The 26,793-nt window shown below is 40.1% G+C and overlaps 1 long non-coding RNA gene across 1 annotated transcript in view; it reads left to right on the top strand.

The window, feature by feature from the left end:
- LOC130679094 (uncharacterized) overlaps positions 1 to 22,518 on the top strand; it is a 36,401-nt gene extending 13,883 nt beyond the window's left edge. The window contains exons 2-3 of the long non-coding RNA XR_008992062.1: positions 4,459 to 4,576; positions 22,439 to 22,518. This is a non-coding gene — a long non-coding RNA (uncharacterized LOC130679094). The remainder of the gene's footprint in view (positions 1 to 4,458; positions 4,577 to 22,438) is intronic.
- The last annotated feature ends 4,275 nt before the right edge of the window (positions 22,519 to 26,793 follow it).

Below are 26,793 nucleotides of genomic sequence, written 5' to 3'. Positions count from 1 at the left end.
CAGAAACCCTACAGGCCAGAAGAGAATGGCATGATATACTTAATGCAATGAAACAGAAGGGCCTCGAACCAAGACTACTGTATCCAGCACGAATATCATTTAAATATGAAGGAGGGATTAAACAATTCCCAGACAAGCAAAATTTGAGGGAATTTGCCTCCCACAAACCACCTCTACAGGGCATCCTACAGGGACTGCTCTAGATGGGAGCACTCCTAAAAAGAGCACACAACAAAACACCCAACATAAGAAGAAGGGAGGAGGAGGAATAAGAAGGGAGAGAAATAAAGAATCATCAGATTGTGTTTATAATAGCTCAACAAGCGAGTTAAGTTAGACAGTAAGACAGTAAAGAAGCTAACCCTAAACCTTTGGTAACCACAAACTTAAAGCCTGCAATGGCAATAAATTCATACCTTTCAATAATCACCCTAAATGTAAATGGACTGAATGCACCAATCAAAAGACACAGAGTAATAGAATGGATAAAAAAGCAAGATCCATCCATATGCTGCTTACAAGAGACTCACCTCAAACCCAAAGACGCGCACAGACTTAAAGTCAAGGGATGGAAAAAGATATTTCAAGCAAACAACAGAGAGAAGAAAGCAGGTGTTGCAATTCTGGTATCAGACAAAACAGACTTCAAAATAAAGAAAGTTGTCACTATTTGCAGATGACATGATACTGTACATAAAAAACCCTAAAGACTCCACCCCAAAACTACTAGAACTGATATCGGAATACAGCAAAGTTGCAGGATACAAAATCAACACACAGAAATCTGTGGCTTTCCTATATACTAACAATGAACCAACAGAGAGAGAAATCAGGAAAACAACTCCATTCACAATTGCATCAAAAAAAATAAAATACCTAGGAATAAACCTAACCAAAGAAGTGAAAGACTTATACTCTGAAAACTACAAGTCACTCTTAAGAGAAATTAAAGGGGACACTAACAGATGGAAACTCATCCCATGCTCGTGGCTAGGAAGAATTAATATCGTTAAAATGGCCATCCTGCCCAAAGCAATATACAGATTTGATGCAATCCCTATGAGACTACCAGCAACATTCTTCAAAGAACTGGAACAAATAATTCAAAAATTCATATGGAAACACCAAAGACCCCGAGTAGCCAAAGCAATCCTGAGAAAGAAGAATAAAGTAGGGGGGATCTCACTCCCCAACTTCAAGCTCTACTATAAAGCCATAGTAATCAAGACAATTTGGTACTGGCACAAGAGCAGAGCCACAGACCAATGGAACAGACTAGAGAATCCAGACATTAACCCAGACATATATGGTCAATTAATATTTGATAAAGGAGCCATGGACATACAATGACGAAATGACAGTCTCTTCAACAGGTGGTGCTGGCAAAACTGGACAGCTACATGTAGGAGAATGAAACTGGACCATTGTCTAACCCCATATACAAAAGTAAACTCAAAATGGATCAAAGACCTGAATGTAAGCCATGAAACCATTAAACTCTTGGAAGAAAACATAGGCGAAAACCTCTTAGACATAAACATGAGTGACCTCTTCTTGAACATATCTCCCCGGGCAAGGAAAACAACAGCAAAAATGAGTAAGTGGGACTATATTAAGCTGAAAAGCTTCTGTACAGCAAAAGACACCATCAATAGAACAAGAAGGATCCCTACAGTATGGGAGAATATATTTGAAAATGACACATCCGATAAAGGCTTGACGTCCAGAATATATAAGGAACTCTCACGCCTCAACAAACAAAAAACAAATAACCCAATTAAAAAATGGGCAGAGGAACTGAACAGACAGTTCTCCAAAAAAGAAATACAGATGGCCAACAGACACATGAAAAGATGCTCCACATCGCTAATTATCAGAGAAATGCAAATTAAAACTACAATGAGGTATCACCTCACACCAGTAAGGATGGCTGCCATCCAAAAGAAAAACAACAACAAATGTTGGCGAGGCTGTGGAGAAAGGGGAACCCTCCTACACTGCTGGTGGGAATGTAAGTTAGTTCAACCATTGTGGAAAGCAGTATGGAGGTACATCAAAATGCTCAAAACAGACTTACCATTTGACCCAGGAATTGCACTCCTAGGAATTTACCCTAAGAATGCAGCAATCAAGTTTGAGAAAGACAGATGCACCCCTATGTTTATTGCAGCACTATTTACAATAGCCAAGAATTGGAAGCAACCTAAATGTCCATCAATAGATGAATGGATAAAGAAGATGTGGTACATATACACAATGGAATACTACTCAGCTATAAGAAAAGGGCAAATCCAATCATTTGCAGCAACATGGATGGAGCTGGAGGGTATTATGCTCAGTGAAACAAGCCAAGCGGAGAAAGAGAAATACCAAATGATTTCACTCATCTGTGGAATATAAGAACAAAGGAAAAACTGAAGGAACAAAACAGCAGCAGAATCACAGAACTCAAGAATGGACTAACAGGTACCAAAGGGAAAGGGACTGGGGAGGATGGGTGGGTAGGGAGGGATAAGGGGGGGAGAAGTAGGGGGGTATTAAGATTAACATGCATGGGGGGGTAGGAGAAAAGGGAGGGCTGTACAACACAGAGAAGGCAAGTAGTGATTCTACAACATTTTGCTATGCTGATGGACAGTGACTGTAAAGGGGTTTATAGGGGAGACCTGGTATAGGGGAGAGCCTAGTAAACATAATATTCGTCATGTAAGTGTAGATTAGTGATAGCAAAAAAAAAAAAAAAAAAAAAAAAAAAAGGGCAGTTCCTGTGTGGTAACCTCCAACGAGTTCTACACAAGGGTATAAAGGGCATATAAAAGTGTAGGCAAAGGGTCTGTTTGTGTTTATACAGAGGATCAAAGCCTAATTGGGCTACCCCGAAAATGAACTAAGATACGATATGAAAAAGAACTTCCAACATCTGCACCCTCTGGAAGACTCATGCCAGAAGATGATCATCAAAAACCCCAACAAAGATCCACGCACTGCTACAGCTGTAGATGCACTCATCCCACCAGTTCCTGGACCTGCCATGGGAATGAGGAAGGAGATATCTAAGCTGGCCTGTGCATACAGTAAAACAACAAAATTGGCCTGGATATATACTGTTGGAACTCAACCAAGAATTTGGAGAAGTGCAAATTGTAGCGCTCCAAAGTCTTACAACTACAAACTATTTATTGTTAAAAGAACATATGGCATGTGAACAGTCCCCAGGAATGGGTTGTTTTAATTTGTCTGATTTCTCTCAGACTGTTCAAGTACAGTTGGATGATATCCATCATATCATAGATAAATTTTCACAAATGCCTAGGATGCCTAACTGGTTTTCGTGGTTTCACTGGAGATGGCTGGTAATTATAGATCTGCTTTGGTTATGTAACTGTATTCCTATTATGTTAATGTGTGTGTGCAATTTAATTAGTAGTTTAAAACCTATACATGCTTAAGTAAGTCTACAAGAATATATGTCAAAGACATAATCAATCTTCCCATGTTTTCTTCTGCCTGCTACTTCTATAGCTTTTCTTCTTCCTTCCTAATTACAACCCTTAAATAGAATTCGTGCCTCATATCAAATTTACCGAGTATCATAATTCCTCCAAGTGGTAAAGATACCTCAAGACAAATGCTGGGCATGGAAGCTACAGGGCATAAATATGCAAAGAAATAAAAAGCTAACCATTTCTAACAATAAGGCTTCTCTCTCACTTACCAACTTTACATTTCCCTGTATGGCCCCGGAAGATGACTGGTTAGCCAGAGACGGGTAAGATTCCTCAAGGGAGGAACAACCTAAGACAGGCACAGTCGCAGGGGGGCCATCAGGTGAGAAATTGGGGATCAACAGAGGTGAGGCTTAGAACCTCACCCCCCCGTTCTGAGAGAAATCTTCTGCATACGTGGATGTTTTATTGCCCTGGTCTAGCTTGGATTAACACATAGTCTACAGGCACACACGTGATCATCTACATGTGCTCTCTTACAACACTAAACTATGTTTTCTACCTTTATCTTGTATCTACCTACCACTTCAGCATTTTATTAAAAATAATAATAATAAAGAGAGAAATGTGGTATCCACATATAAATCAAGTATAAAAACCAAATGAGTATTCATATTTGAACTGACTGTTTATAGTTCATAATGCATGAGCAAAACCGAAAGTTTCTGTGATGACTGCCCTTGTACTGTTCACTATGTAACTTATTCATTATGTAAGAATTTGTTCTACATGTAAAAACTTGTTTGTTATGCCTCAGAAGATTGGAGACTGACAAAAATTAGGCTTGGGGTGGAATAATGATTGTGCATTGAGCATTGACTCCCCTATACAGAATCTTATTGTCGTTAACAACCATTTGATCAATAAATATGAGAGATGCCCTCACAAAAAAAAAAAAAAAAAAAAAGGACAGACTTCCAATGGTAAAATAAATTAGTAACCGGGATGTAAGGTATAGCATAAGGAATATAGTCAAGATATTGTAACAGCCTGGTAGGGTGATAGCTGGAACCTAGAATTATGTATATAAATGTTCTACCACTGTGTTGTACACTTGAAACTGATGTAATGTAATACTGTGTGTCAACTACCCTTCAATAAAAAATAATCATTAAAAAAAAAAATAAATAAAAATAAATAAAAAAATAAATAAATAAAAAGTAAAGAAAGTAACAAAAGACAAAGAAGGACATTACATAATGATAAAGGGCTCAGTCCATCAAGAGGATATAACCATTATAAATATATATGCACCCAATACAGGAGCACCAACATACCTGAAACAAATATTAACAGAACTAAAGGAGGAAATAGAATGCAATGCATTCATTCTAGGAGACTTCAACACACCACTCACTCCAAAGGACAGATCCACCAGACAGAAAATAAGTAAGGACACAGAGGCAATGAACAACACACTAGAACAGATGGACCTAATAGACATCTACAGAACTCTACATCCAAAAGCAACAGGATACACGTTCTTCTCAAGTGCACATGGAACATTCTCCAGAATAGACCACATACTAGGACACAAAAAGAGCCTCAGTAAATTCCAAAAGATTGAAATCCTACCAACCAACTTTTCAGACCACAAAGGCATTAAACTAGAAATAAACTGTTCAAAGAAAGCAAAAAGGCTCACAAACACATGGAGGCTAAACAACACGCTCCTAAATAATCAATGGATCAATGACCAAATCAAAATGGAGATCCAGCAATATATGGAAACAAATGACAACAACAACACTAAGCCCCAACTTCTGTGGGACGCAGCAAAAGCAGTCTTAAGAGGAAAGTATATAGCACTCCAAGCATATTTAAAAAAGGAAGAGCAATCCCAAATGAACGGTCTAATGTCACAACTATCAAAATTGGAAAAAGAAGAACAAATGAGGCCTAAGGTCAGCAGAAGGAGGGACATAATAAAGATCAGAGAAGAAATAAATAAAATTGAGAAGAATAAAACAATAGCAAAAATCAATGTAACCAAGAGCTGGTTCTTCAAGAAAATAAACAAAATAGATAAGCCTCTAGCCAGACTTATTAAGAGGAAAAGAGAGTCAACACAAATCAACAGTATCAGAAATGAGAAAGGAAAAATCACAACAGATCCCGCAGAAATACAAAGAATTATTAGAGACTACTATGAAAACCTATATGCTAACAAGCTGGGAAACCTAGGAGAAATGGACAACTTCCTAGAAAAATACAACCTTCCAAGACTGACCCAAAAAGAAATAGAAAATCTAAACAGACCATTTACCAGCAACGAAATTGAAGCGGTAATCAAAAAACTACCAAAGAACAAAACCCCCGGGCCAGATGGATTTACCTCGGAATTTTATCAGACATACAGGGAAGACATAATACCCATTCTCCTTAAAGTTTTCCAAGAAATAGAAGAGGAGGGGATACTCCCAAACTCATTCTATGAAGCTAACATCACCCTAATACCAAAACCAGGCAAAGACACCACCAAAAAAGAAAACTATAGACCAATATCCCTGATGAACGTAGACGCAAAAATACTCAACAAAATTTTAGCAAACCGAATTCAAAAATACATCAAAACCATCGTACACCATGACCAAGTGGGATTCATCCCAGGGATGCAAGGATGGCACAACATTCGAAAGTCCATCAATATCATCCACCACATCAACAAAAAGAAAGACAAAAACCACATGATCATCTCCATAGATGCTGAAAAAGCATTTGACAAAGTTCAACATCCATTCATGATAAAAACTCTCAGCAAAATGGGAATAGAGGGCAAGTACCTCAACATAATAAAGGCCATCTATGAAAAACCCACAGCCAACATTATATTGAATAGCGAGAAGCTGAAAGCATTTCCGCTGAGATCGGGAACTAGACAGGGATGCCCACTCTCCCCACTGTTATTTAACATTGTACTAGAGGTCCTAGCCACGGCAATCAGACAAAACAAAAAAATACAAGGAATCCAGATTGGCAAAGAAGAAGTCAAACTGTCACTATTTGCAGATGACATGATACTGTACATAAAAAACCCTAAAGACTCCACCCCAGAACTACTAGAACTGATATCGGAATACAGCAAAGTTGCAGGATACAAAATCAACACACAGAAATCTGTGGCTTTCCTATATACCAACAATGAACCAACAGAAAGAGAAATCAGGAAAACAACTCCATTCACAATTGCATCAAAAAAAATAAAATACCTAGGAATAAACCTAACCAAAGAAGTGAAAGACTTATATTCTGAAAACTACAAGTCACTCTTAAAAGAAATTAAAGGGGACACTAACAGATGGAAACGCATCCCATGCTCATGGCTAGGAAGAATTAATATCGTCAAAATGGCCATCCTGCCCAAAGCAATATACAGATTTGATGCAATCCCTATGAAACTACCAGCAACATTCTTCAATGAACTGGATCAAATAATTCAAAAATTCATATGGAACCACCAAAGACCCCGAATAGCCAAAGCAATCCTGAGAAAGAAGAATAAAGTAGGGGGGATCTCACTCCCCAACTTCAAGCTCTATTATAAAGCCATAGTAATCAAGACAATTTGGTACTGGCACAAGAACAGAGCCACAGACCAATGGAACAGACTAGAGAATCCAGACATTAACTCAGACATATATGGTCAATTAATATTTGATAAAGGAGCCATGGACATACAATGGCGAAATGACAGTCACTTCAACAGATGGTGCTGGCAAAACTGGACAGCTACATGTAGGAGAATGAAACTGGACCATCGTCTAACCCCATATACAAAAGTAAACTCAAAATGGATCAAAGACCTGAATGTAAGTCATGAAACCATTAAACTCTTGGAAGAAAACATAGGCACAAACCTCTTAGACATAAACATGAGTGACCTCTTCTTGAACATATCTCCCCGGGCAAGGAAAACAACAGCAAAAATGAACAAGTGGGACTATATTAAGCTGAAAAGCTTCTGTACAGCAAAAGACACCATCAATAGAACAAAAAGAAACCCTACAGTATGGGAGAATATCTTTGAAAATGACACATCCGATAAAGGCTTGACGTCCAGAATAGATAAAGAGCTCACACGCCTCAACAAACAAAAAACAAATAACCCAATTAAAAAATGGGCAAAGGAACTGAACAGACGGTTCTCCAAAAAAGAAATACAGATGGCCAACAGACACATGAAAAGATGCTCCACATCGCTAATTATCAGAGAAATGCAAATTAAAACTACAATGAGGTATCACCTCACACCAGTAAGGATGGCTGCCATCCAAAAGACAAACAACAAATGTTGGCGAGGCTGTGGAGAAAGGGGAACCCTCCTACACTGCTGGTGGGAATGTAAACTTGTTCAACCATTGTGGAAAGCAGTATGGAGGTACATCAAAATCCTCAAAACAGACTTACCATTTGACCCAGGAATTGCACTCCTAGGAATTTACCCTAAGAATGCAGCAATCCAGTATGAGAAAGATCAGTGCACCCCTATGTTTATTGCAGCACTATTTACAATAGCCAAGAATTGGAAGCAACCTAAATGTCCATCGATAGATGAATGGATAAAGAAGATGTGGTACATATACACAATGGAATACTACTCAGCCATAAGAAAAGGGCAAATCCAACCATTTGCAGCAACATGGATGGAGCTGGAGGGTATTTTGCTCAGTGAAACAAGCCTAGCAGAGAAAGAGAAATACCAAATGATTTCACTCATCTGTGGAATATAAGAACAAAGGAAAAACTGAAGGAACAAAACAGCAGCAGAATCACAGAACTCAAGAATGGACTAACAGGTACCAATGGGAAAGGGACTGGGGAGGATGGGTGGGTAGGGAGGGATAAGGGGGGAGAAGAAATGGGGTATTAAGATTAGCATGCATGGGGTGGTGGGAGAAAGGGGAGGGCTGTACAACACAGAGAAGACAAGTAGTGATTCTACAACAGGTTGCTACGCTGATGGACAGTGACTGTAAAGGAGTATATAGGGGGGACCTGGTATAGGGGAGAGCCTAGTAAACAAAGTATTCGTCATGTAAGTGTAGATTAATCATTAAAAAAAAAAATGCAGTTCCTATGTGGTGACCTCTAATGAGTTCTACACAATGATTTAAAGGACATATAAAAGTGTAGGCAAAGGGTCTGTTTGTGTTTATACAGAGGATCAAAGCCTAATTTGGCTACCCCGAAAATGAACTAAGAAACGATATGAAAGAGAACTTCCAACATCAGCACTCTCGGGAAGACTCATGCCAGAAGATGATCATCAAAAAACCCCAACAAAGATCCACGCACTGCTACAGCTGTAGATGCACTCATCCCACCAGCTCCTGGACTTGCCATGGGAATGAAGGAGATATCTAAGCTGGCCTGTGCATACATTAAAACAACAAATTTGACTGGATCTATACTGTTGGAACTCAACCAAGAATTAGGAGAAGTGCAAATTGTAGCGCTCCAAAATCTACAACTACAGACTATCTACTGTTAAAGAACATATGGGATGTGAACAGTTCCAGGAATGGGTTGTTTTAATTTGTCTGATTTATCTCAGACTGTTCAAGTACAGTTGGATGATATCCATCATATCATATATAAATTTTCACCAATGCCTAGGATGCCTAACTGGTTTTCGTGGTTTCACTGGAGATGGCTGGTAATTATAGATCTGCTTTGGTTATGTAACTGTATTCTTATTATGTTAATGTGTGTGTGCAATTTAATTAGTAGTTTAAAACCTATACATGCTTAAGTAAGTCTACAAGAATATATGTCAAAGACATAATCAATCTTCCCATGTTTTCTTCTGCCTGCTACTTCTATAGCTTTTCTTCTTCCTTCCTAATTACAACCCTTAAATAGAATTCGTGCCTCATATCAAATTTACCGAGTATCATAATTCCTCCAAGTGGTAAAGATACCTCAAGACAAATGCTGGGCATAGAAGCCACAGGGCATAAATATGCAAAGAAGTAAAAAGCTAACCTTTTCAAACAATATGGCTTCTCTCTCACTTACCAACTTTACATTTCCCTGTATGGCCCTGGAAGATGACTGGTTAGCCAGAGATGGGTAAGATTCCTCAAGAGAGGAACAACCTAAGACAGGCACAGTCGCAGAGGGGCCATCAGGTGAGAAATTGAGGACCAACAGAGGTGAGGCTTAGAACCTCACCCCCCCCCGTTCTGAGAGAAATCTTCTGCATACGTGGATGTTTTATTGCCCTTGTCAAGCTTGGATTAACACATAGTCTACAGGCACACACCTGATCATCTACATTTGCTCTCTTACAACACTAAACTATGTTTTCTACCTTTATCTTGCATCTACCTACCACTTCAGCATTTTATTTAAAATAATAATAATAATAATAATAAAGGGAGAAATGTGGTGTCCACATATAAGTCAAGTAAAAAATCAAACGAATGTTCATATTTGAACTGATTCTTTATAGTTCATAATGCGTGATCAAAACCGAAAGTTTCTGTGATGACTGCCCTTGTACTGTTCACCATGTAATAACTTACTCACTATGTAACAATTTGTTCACCATGTAAGAACTTGTTTGTTAAGCTTCAGAAGATTGGAGACTGATGAAAATTAGGCTTGGAGTGGATTATTGATTGTGCATTGAGCATTGACTCCCCTATACACAATTTTATTGTTGTTAACAACCATTTGATCAATAAATACGAGAGATGCCCTCTCAAAAAAAAAATTGAACACCTGAATGTAAGCCATGAAACCATAAAACTCTTACAGAAACACAGGCGAAAATATCTTGAACATAAACATGAGCGACTTCTTCATGAACATACCTCTCCAGGGAAAGAAAAGCAAAAATGAACAAATGGGACTATACCAAGCTTAAAAGCTTCGGTACAGTAAAGGGCACCATCAACAGAACAAAAGGGCATCCTACAGTATGGGAGAATATATTCATAAATGACAGATCCGATAAAGGGTTGACATTCAAAATATATAAAAAGCTAACACACCTCAACAAACAAAAAGCAAATATTCCAATAAAAATGTGGGCACGGGAGATGAACAGGCAATTCTCCAAAGAAGAAATTCAGGTGGCCAATAGACACACGAAAACATGCACCACATCTCTTGTCATCAGGGAAATGCAAATTAAAACCACAATGAGATATCACCTCACACCAGTAAGGATCGCCACCATCCAAAAGACAAACCGCAACAAATGTTGGCGAGGTTGTGGAGAAAAGGGAACCCTCCTACACTGTTGGTGGGAATGTAAATTTGTTCAACCATGGGGGAAAGCAATATGTAGGTTCCTCAGAAACCTCAAAATAGAAGTACCATTTCACCCAGGAATACCACTCCTAGGAATTTACACTAAGAATAGAGCAGCCCATTTTGAATAGGAGGGATGTACACCTGTGTCTATCGCAGCACAATTTACAACAGCCAAGAAATGGAAACAACCTATGTGTCCATGAGTAGATGAATGTATGCACAGTGGAATATAATTCAGCCATAGGAAGAAAACAAATCCTACCATTTGCAACAACATGGTTGACCTTAGAGGGTATTGTGCTCAGTGAAATAAGCGAGGCAGAGAAAGACAAGTACCAAATGATTTCACTCATCTCTGGAGTATAAGAGCAAAGGAAAAACTGAAGAAACAAAACATCAGCCAAATCACAGAACCCAAGAATGGACTAACAGTTACGAAAGAGAAAGGGACTGAGGAGGATGGGTGGGAAGGGAGGGATAAGGGCAGGGAAAAAGAAAGGGGGCATTATGATTAGCATGTATAATGTGGGGGGTCACAGGGAGGGCTAGGCTACACACAGAAGACAAGTAGTGATTCTACAGCATGTTACTACACTTATGGACAGTGACTCTAATGGGGTTTGTGCGGGGTACTCGGTGAAGAGGGGAGCCAAATAACCATAATGTTCTTAAGGTAATTGTAGATAGATACAAAAAAAAAAAAAACATTTTAAAAGGCCGTGAATGATCTTCCTTTCTTCCTGTCTCTTAATGTGATTCTATCCCACTTTCTTTTATAACCGCTAGCCACACCTGGCTCTTCTCTACTCATGGAAACATAAGCTCATCTCTGCCTTTGGTCCTTTGCTCCTGTGCCTGGAATGTCCTCACCCCCAGCCGCTGTCCCTGCTCCCAACTCTGGAACTGCGGCCATGGCCTCAGTTTGCTATTGTCTCAGAAAGGCTGCCACTGACTACATAAATAGCTCCTCCGGTTATGAGTTACACTGCTACCTGATGCTGTTTCCAGATAACTTCTGTGATAACATCTAATTCTTCACCACAGCATAGAGCTCCAAAAGCGGAGACTGTGTCAGCACTGAAGACAGCTCCTGGCACTGCAGACCGAGCCAATTCCAAATCTAACCTGCAAACCCAGGCATGTTCTCATGCGTGCTGGCCACATGGAAAGCAGAGGGTGTGCTCTGGCCAGCTGCACCCAGGGAGTTCGGATTCAAGGCTCCCAGAAAGGGTTCCTGAGACCAGTTCTCCCACTCTGTCCTGACCCAAGGCCAAATGCCCCAGTGGTGGGGCTGCTGGGGGTTGGGGGCAGCCACACTTCTCCCCAAGCCCCCACTGCCAGTGGGGCCTGCTGATGCCCTGGACGTTAAGGGCGCTGAGATTGTGCTGCCAAACCCTGATGTACTGGTCCCTCAGCTGTTGGTCTGTGTCACAGCTCCAAAGCCGGAGGTGATGGCTGCAAAAAAGGAGGAAACATGGATCATGGTCTAACCGCATACACAAAAGTAAATTCAAAATTTATTGAACACCTGAATGTAAGTCATGAAACCATAAAACTCTTACAGAAAGACAGGCGAAACTATCTTGAACACAAACATGAGCGAATTCTTCGTGAACATATCTCTCCAGGGAAAGAAGAGCAAAAATGAACAAATGGGACTATATCAAGCTTAAAAGCTTTGGTACAGTAAAGGTCACCATCAACAGAACAAAAGGGCATCCAACAGTATGGGAGTATATATTCATGAATGACAGATCTGATAAAGGGTTCACATTCAAAATATATAAAAAGCTAAAACACCTCAACAAACAAAAAGCAAATATTCCAAAAAAAAATGTTTGCATGGGAGGTGAACAGGCAGTTCTCCAAAGAAGAAATTCAGGTGGCCAATAGACACATGAAAAGATGCACCACATCGCTTGTCATCGGAGAATTGCAAATTAGAACCACAATGAGATATCACCTCACACCAGTAAGGATAGCCACCATCCAAAAGACAAACCACAACAAATGTTGACAAGGTTGTGGACAGAGGGGAACCCTCCTACACTGTTGGTGGGAATGTAAATTCATTCAACCATTGTGGAAAGCAATATGGAGATTCCTCAAAAAATTCAAAATAGAAATACCATTTGACCCAGGAATACCGCTACTAGGAATTTACCCTAAGAATACAGCAGCCCATTTTGAAAAGGACAGATGTACACCTATGTTTATCGCAGCACAATTTACAACAGCCAAGAAATGGAAACAAACTGTGTGTCCATGAGTAGATGAATGTATGCACAGTGGAATATAATTCAGCCATAAGAAGAAAACAAATCCTACCATTTCCAACAACATGGTTGGACTTAGAGGGTCTTATGCTCAGTGAAATAAGCGAGGCGGAGAAAGACAAGTACCAAATAATTTCACTCATCTCTGGATTAGAAGAGCAAAGGAAAAACTGAAGGAACAAAACAGCAGCAGAATCACAGAACCCAAGAATGGTCTAACAGTTACCAAAGAGAAAGGGACTGCGGAGGATGGCTGGGAAGGAAGGGATAAGGGCCCGGAAAAAGAAAGGGGGCATTATGATTAGCATGTATAATGTGGTGGGGCACGGGGAGGACTACGCTACACAGAGAAGACAAGTAGTGATTCTACAGCATGTTACTACGCTGATGGACAGTGACTCTAATGGGGTTTGTGCGGGGTACTTGGTGAAGAGGGGAGCCAAATAAACATAAATTTCTTAAGGTAAATGTAGATAGATACCTAAAGAGAAAAAAAACGTTTTAAATCGCCGTGAATGATCTTCCTTTCTGCCTGTCTCTTAATGTCATTTTATCCCAATTTCCTTTACAACATCTAGCCACACCTGGCTCTTCTCTGCTCATGAAAACATAAGCTCATCTCTGCCTTCGGGCCTTTGCTCCTGTGCCTACAATGTCCTCACACCCAGCCTCTGTCCCTGCTCCCAACTCTGGAACTGCAGCCATGGCCTCAGTTTGCTATTGTCTCAGAAAGGCTGCTGCTGACTACCTAAATAGCTCTTCCGGTTATGAGTTACCCTGCTGCCTGATGCTGTCTGCAGATAACTTCTGTGATAACATCTAAATCTTCACCACAGCATACGGCTCCAAAAGTGGAGACTGTGCAGCACTTAATAGCGCCTGGCAGTGCAGACCGAGCCCATTCCAAATCTCACCTGCAAACCCAGGCGTGTTCTGAGGCGTGCTGGCCACATGGAAAGCAGTGGGTGTGCTCTGGCCAGCTGCACCCAGGGAGTTCGGATTCAAGGCTCCCCAGAAAGTGTTCTTGAGACCAGTTCTCCCACTCTGTCCTGACCCAAAGCCACGTGCCCCATTGGTGGAGCTGCTGTAGGGGGCAGCCACTCTTTTCCCAAAGCCTCCACTGCCAGTGGGGACTGCTGAAACCTGGGACGTGGAGGGCGCTAAGATTGTGCTGCCAAACCATGATGTCCTGGTCCCGCAGGTGTTGGTCTGTGTCACAGCTCCAAGCCGGAGTTGATGGCTGTAAAAAAGGAGGAAACATGGATCATTGTCTAACCCCATACACAAAAGTATATTCAAAATTGATTAAACACCTGAATGTAAGCCATGAAACCATAAAACTCTTAGAGAAACACAGGTGACAATATCTTGAACATAAACATGAGCGACTTCTTCGTGAATATATCTCTCCAGAGAAAGAAAAGCAAAAATGTACAAATGGGAGTGTATCAAGCTTAAAAGCTTCAGTACAGTAAAGGGCACCATCAACAGAACAAAAGGGCATCCTACAGTATGGGAGGATATATTCATAAATGACAAATCCAATAAAGGGTTGACATCCAAATATATAAAGAGCTCACACACCTCAACATACAAAAAGTAAGTAATCCAATTAAAAAGAGGGCAGAGGAGCTGAATAGACAGTTCTCTAAAGAAGAAATTCAGATGGCCAACGGACACATGAAAAGATGCTCCACATCACTTGACGTCAGAGAAATGCAAATTAAAACCACAATGAGATGTCATCTCACACCAGTAAGGATGGCTACCATCCAAAAGACAAACAACAATAAATGTTGGCGAGGTTGTGGAGAAAGGGGAACCCTCCTACACTGCTGGTGGGAATGTAAATTAGTTCAACCATTGTGGAAAGCAGTATGGAGGTTCATCCAAATGCTCAAAACGGGCTTACCATTTGACCCAGGAATTCCACTCCTCGGAATTTACCCTAAGAACGCAGCAATCAAGTTTGAGAAAGACAGATGCACCCCTATGTTTATCTCAACACTATTTACAATAGCCAAGAATTGGAAGCAACCTAAATGTCCATCGATAGATGAATGGATAAAGGTGATGTGGTACATATAAACAATGGAATACTACTCAGCCATAAGAAGAGGGCAAATCCTACCATTTACAGCAACTTGGATGGAGCTGGAGATTATTATGCTCAGTGAAATAAGCCAAGCGGAGAAGAGAAAGAGAAATACCAAATGATTTCACTTATCTGTGGAGTATAAGAACAAAGGAAAAACTGAAGGAACAAAACAGCAGTGGAATCACAGAACCCAAGAATGGACTATCAGGTACCAAAGAGAACGGGACTGGGGAGGATGTGTGGGTAGGGAGGGATAAGTGGGGGGAAGAAGAAGGGTTGTATTAAGATTAGCATGCATGGGGGGGTGGGAGAAAGGGGAGGGCTGTACAACAGAGAAGAGAAATAGTGATTCTACAACATTTTTCTATGCTGTTGGACAGTGACTGTAAAGAGGTTTGTAGGGGGGCCCTGGTATAGGGGAGAGCCTAGTAAACATAATATTCTTCATGTAAGTGTAGATTAATAATAACAAAAATAACAATAAAGAAAGAAAAGGGGGATTACTCCCTGATAGGTTAAAACTAACTGTAAATCAACGATTAATGGATCCTTTAAATATCCTTAATTTTGATCACTTAAAGAGAGTCAGATGATCGGCTATGGAGGTACATTTTTCTGATAATATTCCTTTCTCTTAAAAAAAAAAAAAGAAAAAAGCAGTTCCTGTGTGGTGACCTCCAAGGAGTTCTACACAGTGGTATAATGGGCATATCAAAGTGTAGGCAAAGGGTCTGTTTGTTTTTATACAGAGGATCAAAGCCTAATTGGACTACCCAGAAAATGAACTAAGATGCGATATGAAGAAGAACTTCCAACATCAGCACTCTCTGGAAGACTCATACCAGAAGATGATCATCAAAAAACCTCAACAGAGATCCAGGTGCTGTTACAGCTGTAGCTGCATTCATCCCACCGGTTCCTGAACTTGCCATGGGAATGAAGAAGGAGATATCTAAGCTGGCCTGTGCATACATTAAAACAACAAATTTGACTGGATCTATACTGTTGGAACTCAACCAAGAATTAGGAGAAGTGCAAATTGTAGCGCTCCAAAATCTACAACTACAGACTATCTACTGTTAAAGAACATATGGGATGTGAACAGTTCCAGGAATGGGTTGTTTTAATTTGTCTGATTTATCTCAGACTGTTCAAGTACAGTTGGATGATATCCATCATATCATAGATAAATTTTCACAAATGCCTAGGATGCCTAACTGGTTTTCGTGGTTTCACTGGAGATGGCTGGTAATTATAGATCTGCTTTGGTTATGTAACTGTATTCTTATTATGTTAATGTGTGTGTGCAATTTAATTAGTAGTTTAAAACCTATACATGCTTAAGTAAGTCTACAAGAATATATGTCGAAATGCAAGTCGGGGGCGGAGCCAACATGGCGGCGTGAGTAGGACAGTGGGAATCTCCTCCCAAAAACATATATACTTTTGAAAATACAACAAACACAACTAGCCCTAAAAGAGAGACCAGAAGACGCAGGACAGTGGCCAGACTGCAGCTACACCAGCGAGAACCCAGCGACTGGTGAAAGGGGTAAGATACAAGCCCCGGCCCGGCGGGACCCGAGCGCCCCTCCCCCCAGCTCCCGGCGGGAGAACAATAGGCAGAGCGGGAGGGAGACGGAGCCCAGGACTGCCGAACACCCAGCCCCAGCCATCCGGGCCAGAGTGCAGACACAGTATATGCCCAGGGGGCCCTGGATACTGGGAGAACAGGGGGTAAGACCTCAGAGCGGGTGCTGAAGCTGATGCCCCTGTGACAAAGAAAAGCGGGGGCTTTTTGAAAGTCTTAAAGGGACAGGGACTTAACAGCTTGACGGAAACAACCCAGGTCACAGTACAGCAGCTGGAAATTACAGGGAAAACCGTGTGCACTAACCCCCTGGGCAACAGCTCTGAGACCCCTCACGGAGGCAAACAGTCAAGCAGCCCCCCCATCCATCACCCCACCGGGCGCTGCGAAAGCAGAGAAGCAGCCTGAGACAAATTCCGCCCACAGAAAGGGAAATTTCTCCCTCCCGGCCAGGCAAGACACAAAGACCCACTCTACACGCAATTACCCAACACAAGCCACTAGGGGTCGCAGTTGCCCCAGTAAAGAAAGGCCAGTAGTAAGTGAAAATTTTGGCCCTCCCAGCTGACAGTCAATAGCACCTGTCAACATGAAAAGGCAAAAAAATATGATTCAGACAAGACTAACCCAGACAGCTTCAGCATCTGCTACATCTTCCCCTGAGAAGGAATCTGGGGAGATAGATTTAGCCAGTCTACCTGAAAAAGAATTCAAAACAAAAGTCATAACCATGCTGATGGACTTGCAGAGAAATATGCAAGAACTAAGGAAGGAGAATTCAGAAATAAAACAAGCTCTGGAAGGACTTCAAAACAGAATGGACGAGATGCAAGAGACCATTAATGGACTAGAAAACAGAGAACAGGAACGCAGAGAAGCTGATGCAGAGAGAGATAAAAGGATCTCCAGGAATGAAAGAATTTTAAGAGAGCTGAGTGATCAATATAAAAGAAATAATATAAGAATCATAGGCATTCCAGAAGAAGTAGAGAGAGAAAAGGGGATAGAAAATGTCTTTGAAGAAATAATTGCTGAAAATTTCCCCAAACTAGGGGAAGAAATGGCCTCTCAGACCACAGAGGTACACAGAACTCCCATGACAAGGGATCCAAGGAGGGCAACACCAAGACACATAATAATTAAAATGGCAAAGATCAAAGACAAGGACAAAGTATTACAAGCAGCCAGAGAGAAATAAAAGGTTACCTACAAAGGAAAACCCATCAGGCTATCATCAGACTTCTCAACAGAAACCCTACAGGCCAGAAGAGAATGGCATGATATACTTAATGCAATGAAACAGAAGGGCCTCGAACCAAGACTACTGTATCCAGCACGAATATCATTTAAATATGAAGGAGGGATTAAACAATTCCCAGACAAGCAAAATTTGAGGGAATTTGCCTCCCACAAACCACCTCTACAGGGCATCCTACAGGGACTGCTCTAGATGGGAGCACTCCTAAAAAGAGCACACAACAAAACACCCAACATAAGAAGAAGGGAGGAGGAGGAATAAGAAGGGAGAGAAATAAAGAATCATCAGATTGTGTTTATAATAGCTCAACAAGCGAGTTAAGTTAGACAGTAAGACAGTAAAGAAGCTAACCCTAAACCTTTGGTAACCACAAACTTAAAGCCTGCAATGGCAATAAATTCATACCTTTCAATAATCACCCTAAATGTAAATGGACTGAATGCACCAATCAAAAGACACAGAGTAATAGAATGGATAAAAAAGCAAGATCCATCCATATGCTGCTTACAAGAGACTCACCTCAAACCCAAAGACGCGCACAGACTTAAAGTCAAGGGATGGAAAAAGATATTTCAAGCAAACAACAGAGAGAAGAAAGCAGGTGTTGCAATTCTGGTATCAGACAAAACAGACTTCAAAATAAAGAAAGTTGTCACTATTTGCAGATGACATGATACTGTACATAAAAAACCCTAAAGACTCCACCCCAAAACTACTAGAACTGATATCGGAATACAGCAAAGTTGCAGGATACAAAATCAACACACAGAAATCTGTGGCTTTCCTATATACTAACAATGAACCAACAGAGAGAGAAATCAGGAAAACAACTCCATTCACAATTGCATCAAAAAAAATAAAATACCTAGGAATAAACCTAACCAAAGAAGTGAAAGACTTATACTCTGAAAACTACAAGTCACTCTTAAGAGAAATTAAAGGGGACACTAACAGATGGAAACTCATCCCATGCTCGTGGCTAGGAAGAATTAATATCGTTAAAATGGCCATCCTGCCCAAAGCAATATACAGATTTGATGCAATCCCTATGAGACTACCAGCAACATTCTTCAAAGAACTGGAACAAATAATTCAAAAATTCATATGGAAACACCAAAGACCCCGAGTAGCCAAAGCAATCCTGAGAAAGAAGAATAAAGTAGGGGGGATCTCACTCCCCAACTTCAAGCTCTACTATAAAGCCATAGTAATCAAGACAATTTGGTACTGGCACAAGAGCAGAGCCACAGACCAATGGAACAGACTAGAGAATCCAGACATTAACCCAGACATATATGGTCAATTAATATTTGATAAAGGAGCCATGGACATACAATGACGAAATGACAGTCTCTTCAACAGGTGGTGCTGGCAAAACTGGACAGCTACATGTAGGAGAATGAAACTGGACCATTGTCTAACCCCATATACAAAAGTAAACTCAAAATGGATCAAAGACCTGAATGTAAGCCATGAAACCATTAAACTCTTGGAAGAAAACATAGGCGAAAACCTCTTAGACATAAACATGAGTGACCTCTTCTTGAACATATCTCCCCGGGCAAGGAAAACAACAGCAAAAATGAGTAAGTGGGACTATATTAAGCTGAAAAGCTTCTGTACAGCAAAAGACACCATCAATAGAACAAGAAGGATCCCTACAGTATGGGAGAATATATTTGAAAATGACACATCCGATAAAGGCTTGACGTCCAGAATATATAAGGAACTCTCACGCCTCAACAAACAAAAAACAAATAACCCAATTAAAAAATGGGCAGAGGAACTGAACAGACAGTTCTCCAAAAAAGAAATACAGATGGCCAACAGACACATGAAAAGATGCTCCACATCGCTAATTATCAGAGAAATGCAAATTAAAACTACAATGAGGTATCACCTCACACCAGTAAGGATGGCTGCCATCCAAAAGAAAAACAACAACAAATGTTGGCGAGGCTGTGGAGAAAGGGGAACCCTCCTACACTGCTGGTGGGAATGTAAGTTAGTTCAACCATTGTGGAAAGCAGTATGGAGGTACATCAAAATGCTCAAAACAGACTTACCATTTGACCCAGGAATTGCACTCCTAGGAATTTACCCTAAGAATGCAGCAATCAAGTTTGAGAAAGACAGATGCACCCCTATGTTTATTGCAGCACTATTTACAATAGCCAAGAATTGGAAGCAACCTAAATGTCCATCAATAGATGAATGGATAAAGAAGATGTGGTACATATACACAATGGAATACTACTCAGCTATAAGAAAAGGGCAAATCCAATCATTTGCAGCAACATGGATGGAGCTGGAGGGTATTATGCTCAGTGAAACAAGCCAAGCGGAGAAAGAGAAATACCAAATGATTTCACTCATCTGTGGAATATAAGAACAAAGGAAAAACTGAAGGAACAAAACAGCAGCAGAATCACAGAACTCAAGAATGGACTAACAGGTACCAAAGGGAAAGGGACTGGGGAGGATGGGTGGGTAGGGAGGGATAAGGGGGGGAGAAGTAGGGGGGTATTAAGATTAACATGCATGGGGGGGTAGGAGAAAAGGGAGGGCTGTACAACACAGAGAAGGCAAGTAGTGATTCTACAACATTTTGCTATGCTGATGGACAGTGACTGTAAAGGGGTTTATAGGGGAGACCTGGTATAGGGGAGAGCCTAGTAAACATAATATTCGTCATGTAAGTGTAGATTAGTGATAGCAAAAAAAAAAAAAAAAAAAAAAAAAAAGGGCAGTTCCTGTGTGGTAACCTCCAACGAGTTCTACACAAGGGTATAAAGGGCATATAAAAGTGTAGGCAAAGGGTCTGTTTGTGTTTATACAGAGGATCAAAGCCTAATTGGGCTACCCCGAAAATGAACTAAGATACGATATGAAAAAGAACTTCCAACATCTGCACCCTCTGGAAGACTCATGCCAGAAGATGATCATCAAAAACCCCAACAAAGATCCACGCACTGCTACAGCTGTAGATGCACTCATCCCACCAGTTCCTGGACCTGCCATGGGAATGAGGAAGGAGATATCTAAGCTGGCCTGTGCATACAGTAAAACAACAAAATTGGCCTGGATATATACTGTTGGAACTCAACCAAGAATTTGGAGAAGTGCAAATTGTAGCGCTCCAAAGTCTTACAACTACAAACTATTTATTGTTAAAAGAACATATGGCATGTGAACAGTCCCCAGGAATGGGTTGTTTTAATTTGTCTGATTTCTCTCAGACTGTTCAAGTACAGTTGGATGATATCCATCATATCATAGATAAATTTTCACAAATGCCTAGGATGCCTAACTGGTTTTCGTGGTTTCACTGGAGATGGCTGGTAATTATAGATCTGCTTTGGTTATGTAACTGTATTCCTATTATGTTAATGTGTGTGTGCAATTTAATTAGTAGTTTAAAACCTATACATGCTTAAGTAAGTCTACAAGAATATATGTCAAAGACATAATCAATCTTCCCATGTTTTCTTCTGCCTGCTACTTCTATAGCTTTTCTTCTTCCTTCCTAATTACAACCCTTAAATAGAATTCGTGCCTCATATCAAATTTACCGAGTATCATAATTCCTCCAAGTGGTAAAGATACCTCAAGACAAATGCTGGGCATGGAAGCTACAGGGCATAAATATGCAAAGAAATAAAAAGCTAACCATTTCTAACAATAAGGCTTCTCTCTCACTTACCAACTTTACATTTCCCTGTATGGCCCCGGAAGATGACTGGTTAGCCAGAGACGGGTAAGATTCCTCAAGGGAGGAACAACCTAAGACAGGCACAGTCGCAGGGGGGCCATCAGGTGAGAAATTGGGGATCAACAGAGGTGAGGCTTAGAACCTCACCCCCCCGTTCTGAGAGAAATCTTCTGCATACGTGGATGTTTTATTGCCCTGGTCTAGCTTGGATTAACACATAGTCTACAGGCACACACGTGATCATCTACATGTGCTCTCTTACAACACTAAACTATGTTTTCTACCTTTATCTTGTATCTACCTACCACTTCAGCATTTTATTAAAAATAATAATAATAAAGAGAGAAATGTGGTATCCACATATAAATCAAGTATAAAAACCAAATGAGTATTCATATTTGAACTGACTGTTTATAGTTCATAATGCATGAGCAAAACCGAAAGTTTCTGTGATGACTGCCCTTGTACTGTTCACTATGTAACTTATTCATTATGTAAGAATTTGTTCTACATGTAAAAACTTGTTTGTTATGCCTCAGAAGATTGGAGACTGACAAAAATTAGGCTTGGGGTGGAATAATGATTGTGCATTGAGCATTGACTCCCCTATACAGAATCTTATTGTCGTTAACAACCATTTGATCAATAAATATGAGAGATGCCCTCACAAAAAAAAAAAAAAAAAAAAAGGACAGACTTCCAATGGTAAAATAAATTAGTAACCGGGATGTAAGGTATAGCATAAGGAATATAGTCAAGATATTGTAACAGCCTGGTAGGGTGATAGCTGGAACCTAGAATTATGTATATAAATGTTCTACCACTGTGTTGTACACTTGAAACTGATGTAATGTAATACTGTGTGTCAACTACCCTTCAATAAAAAATAATCATTAAAAAAAAAAATAAATAAAAATAAATAAAAAAATAAATAAATAAAAAGTAAAGAAAGTAACAAAAGACAAAGAAGGACATTACATAATGATAAAGGGCTCAGTCCATCAAGAGGATATAACCATTATAAATATATATGCACCCAATACAGGAGCACCAACATACCTGAAACAAATATTAACAGAACTAAAGGAGGAAATAGAATGCAATGCATTCATTCTAGGAGACTTCAACACACCACTCACTCCAAAGGACAGATCCACCAGACAGAAAATAAGTAAGGACACAGAGGCACTGAACAACACACTAGAACAGATGGACCTAATAGACATCTACAGAACTCTACATCCAAAAGCAACAGGATACACGTTCTTCTCAAGTGCACATGGAACATTCTCCAGAATAGACCACATACTAGGACACAAAAAGAGCCTCAGTAAATTCCAAAAGATTGAAATCCTACCAACCAACTTTTCAGACCACAAAGGCATTAAACTAGAAATAAACTGTTCAAAGAAAGCAAAAAGGCTCACAAACACATGGAGGCTAAACAACACGCTCCTAAATAATCAATGGATCAATGACCAAATCAAAATGGAGATCCAGCAATATATGGAAACAAATGACAACAACAACACTAAGCCCCAACTTCTGTGGGACGCAGCAAAAGCAGTCTTAAGAGGAAAGTATATAGCACTCCAAGCATATTTAAAAAAGGAAGAGCAATCCCAAATGAACGGTCTAATGTCACAACTATCAAAATTGGAAAAAGAAGAACAAATGAGGCCTAAGGTCAGCAGAAGGAGGGACATAATAAAGATCAGAGAAGAAATAAATAAAATTGAGAAGAATAAAACAATAGCAAAAATCAATGTAACCAAGAGCTGGTTCTTCAAGAAAATAAACAAAATAGATAAGCCTCTAGCCAGACTTATTAAGAGGAAAAGAGAGTCAACACAAATCAACAGTATCAGAAATGAGAAAGGAAAAATCACAACAGATCCCGCAGAAATACAAAGAATTATTAGAGACTACTATGAAAACCTATATGCTAACAAGCTGGGAAACCTAGGAGAAATGGACAACTTCCTAGAAAAATACAACCTTCCAAGACTGACCCAAAAAGAAATAGAAAATCTAAACAGACCATTTACCAGCAACGAAATTGAAGCGGTAATCAAAAAACTACCAAAGAACAAAACCCCCGGGCCAGATGGATTTACCTCGGAATTTTATCAGACATACAGGGAAGACATAATACCCATTCTCCTTAAAGTTTTCCAAGAAATAGAAGAGGAGGGGATACTCCCAAACTCATTCTATGAAGCTAACATCACCCTAATACCAAAACCAGGCAAAGACACCACCAAAAAAGAAAACTATAGACCAATATCCCTGATGAACGTAGACGCAAAAATACTCAACAAAATTTTAGCAAACCGAATTCAAAAATACATCAAAACCATCGTACACCATGACCAAGTGGGATTCATCCCAGGGATGCAAGGATGGCACAACATTCGAAAGTCCATCAATATCATCCACCACATCAACAAAAAGAAAGACAAAAACCACATGATCATCTCCATAGATGCTGAAAAAGCATTTGACAAAGTTCAACATCCATTCATGATAAAAACTCTCAGCAAAATGGGAATAGAGGGCAAGTACCTCAACATAATAAAGGCCATCTATGAAAAACCCACAGCCAACATTATATTGAATAGCGAGAAGCTGAAAGCATTTCCGCTGAGATCGGGAACTAGACAGGGATGCCCACTCTCCCCACTGTTATTTAACATTGTACTAGAGGTCCTAGCCACGGCAATCAGACAAAACAAAAAAATACAAGGAATCCAGATTGGCAAAGAAGAAGTCAAACTGTCACTATTTGCAGATGACATGATACTGTACATAAAAAACCCTAAAGACTCCACCCCAGAACTACTAGAACTGATATCGGAATACAGCAAAGTTGCAGGATACAAAATCAACACACAGAAATCTGTGGCTTTCCTATATACCAACAATGAACCAACAGAAAGAGAAATCAGGAAAACAACTCCATTCACAATTGCATCAAAAAAAATAAAATACCTAGGAATAAACCTAACCAAAGAAGTGAAAGACTTATATTCTGAAAACTACAAGTCACTCTTAAAAGAAATTAAAGGGGACACTAACAGATGGAAACGCATCCCATGCTCATGGCTAGGAAGAATTAATATCGTCAAAATGGCCATCCTGCCCAAAGCAATATACAGATTTGATGCAATCCCTATGAAACTACCAGCAACATTCTTCAATGAACTGGATCAAATAATTCAAAAATTCATATGGAACCACCAAAGACCCCGAATAGCCAAAGCAATCCTGAGAAAGAAGAATAAAGTAGGGGGGATCTCACTCCCCAACTTCAAGCTCTATTATAAAGCCATAGTAATCAAGACAATTTGGTACTGGCACAAGAACAGAGCCACAGACCAATGGAACAGACTAGAGAATCCAGACATTAACTCAGACATATATGGTCAATTAATATTTGATAAAGGAGCCATGGACATACAATGGCGAAATGACAGTCACTTCAACAGATGGTGCTGGCAAAACTGGACAGCTACATGTAGGAGAATGAAACTGGACCATCGTCTAACCCCATATACAAAAGTAAACTCAAAATGGATCAAAGACCTGAATGTAAGTCATGAAACCATTAAACTCTTGGAAGAAAACATAGGCACAAACCTCTTAGACATAAACATGAGTGACCTCTTCTTGAACATATCTCCCCGGGCAAGGAAAACAACAGCAAAAATGAACAAGTGGGACTATATTAAGCTGAAAAGCTTCTGTACAGCAAAAGACACCATCAATAGAACAAAAAGAAACCCTACAGTATGGGAGAATATCTTTGAAAATGACACATCCGATAAAGGCTTGACGTCCAGAATAGATAAAGAGCTCACACGCCTCAACAAACAAAAAACAAATAACCCAATTAAAAAATGGGCAAAGGAACTGAACAGACGGTTCTCCAAAAAAGAAATACAGATGGCCAACAGACACATGAAAAGATGCTCCACATCGCTAATTATCAGAGAAATGCAAATTAAAACTACAATGAGGTATCACCTCACACCAGTAAGGATGGCTGCCATCCAAAAGACAAACAACAAATGTTGGCGAGGCTGTGGAGAAAGGGGAACCCTCCTACACTGCTGGTGGGAATGTAAACTTGTTCAACCATTGTGGAAAGCAGTATGGAGGTACATCAAAATCCTCAAAACAGACTTACCATTTGACCCAGGAATTGCACTCCTAGGAATTTACCCTAAGAATGCAGCAATCCAGTATGAGAAAGATCAGTGCACCCCTATGTTTATTGCAGCACTATTTACAATAGCCAAGAATTGGAAGCAACCTAAATGTCCATCGATAGATGAATGGATAAAGAAGATGTGGTACATATACACAATGGAATACTACTCAGCCATAAGAAAAGGGCAAATCCAACCATTTGCAGCAACATGGATGGAGCTGGAGGGTATTTTGCTCAGTGAAACAAGCCTAGCAGAGAAAGAGAAATACCAAATGATTTCACTCATCTGTGGAATATAAGAACAAAGGAAAAACTGAAGGAACAAAACAGCAGCAGAATCACAGAACTCAAGAATGGACTAACAGGTACCAATGGGAAAGGGACTGGGGAGGATGGGTGGGTAGGGAGGGATAAGGGGGGAGAAGAAATGGGGTATTAAGATTAGCATGCATGGGGTGGTGGGAGAAAGGGGAGGGCTGTACAACACAGAGAAGACAAGTAGTGATTCTACAACAGGTTGCTACGCTGATGGACAGTGACTGTAAAGGAGTATATAGGGGGGACCTGGTATAGGGGAGAGCCTAGTAAACAAAGTATTCGTCATGTAAGTGTAGATTAATCATTAAAAAAAAAAAATGCAGTTCCTATATGGTGACCTCTAATGAGTTCTACACAATGATTTAAAGGACATATAAAAGTGTAGGCAAAGGGTCTGTTTGTGTTTATACAGAGGATCAAAGCCTAATTTGGCTACCCCGAAAATGAACTAAGAAACGATATGAAAGAGAACTTCCAACATCAGCACTCTCGGGAAGACTCATGCCAGAAGATGATCATCAAAAAACCCCAACAAAGATCCACGCACTGCTACAGCTG

This window comes from Manis pentadactyla, chromosome 10 (assembly GCF_030020395.1).
Source record: "Manis pentadactyla isolate mManPen7 chromosome 10, mManPen7.hap1, whole genome shotgun sequence".
Lineage (NCBI taxonomy): Eukaryota > Metazoa > Chordata > Mammalia > Pholidota > Manidae > Manis > Manis pentadactyla.
Note: the sequence above shows the minus strand (reverse complement) of the source record. Positions and strands in the feature narration are given on the sequence as shown.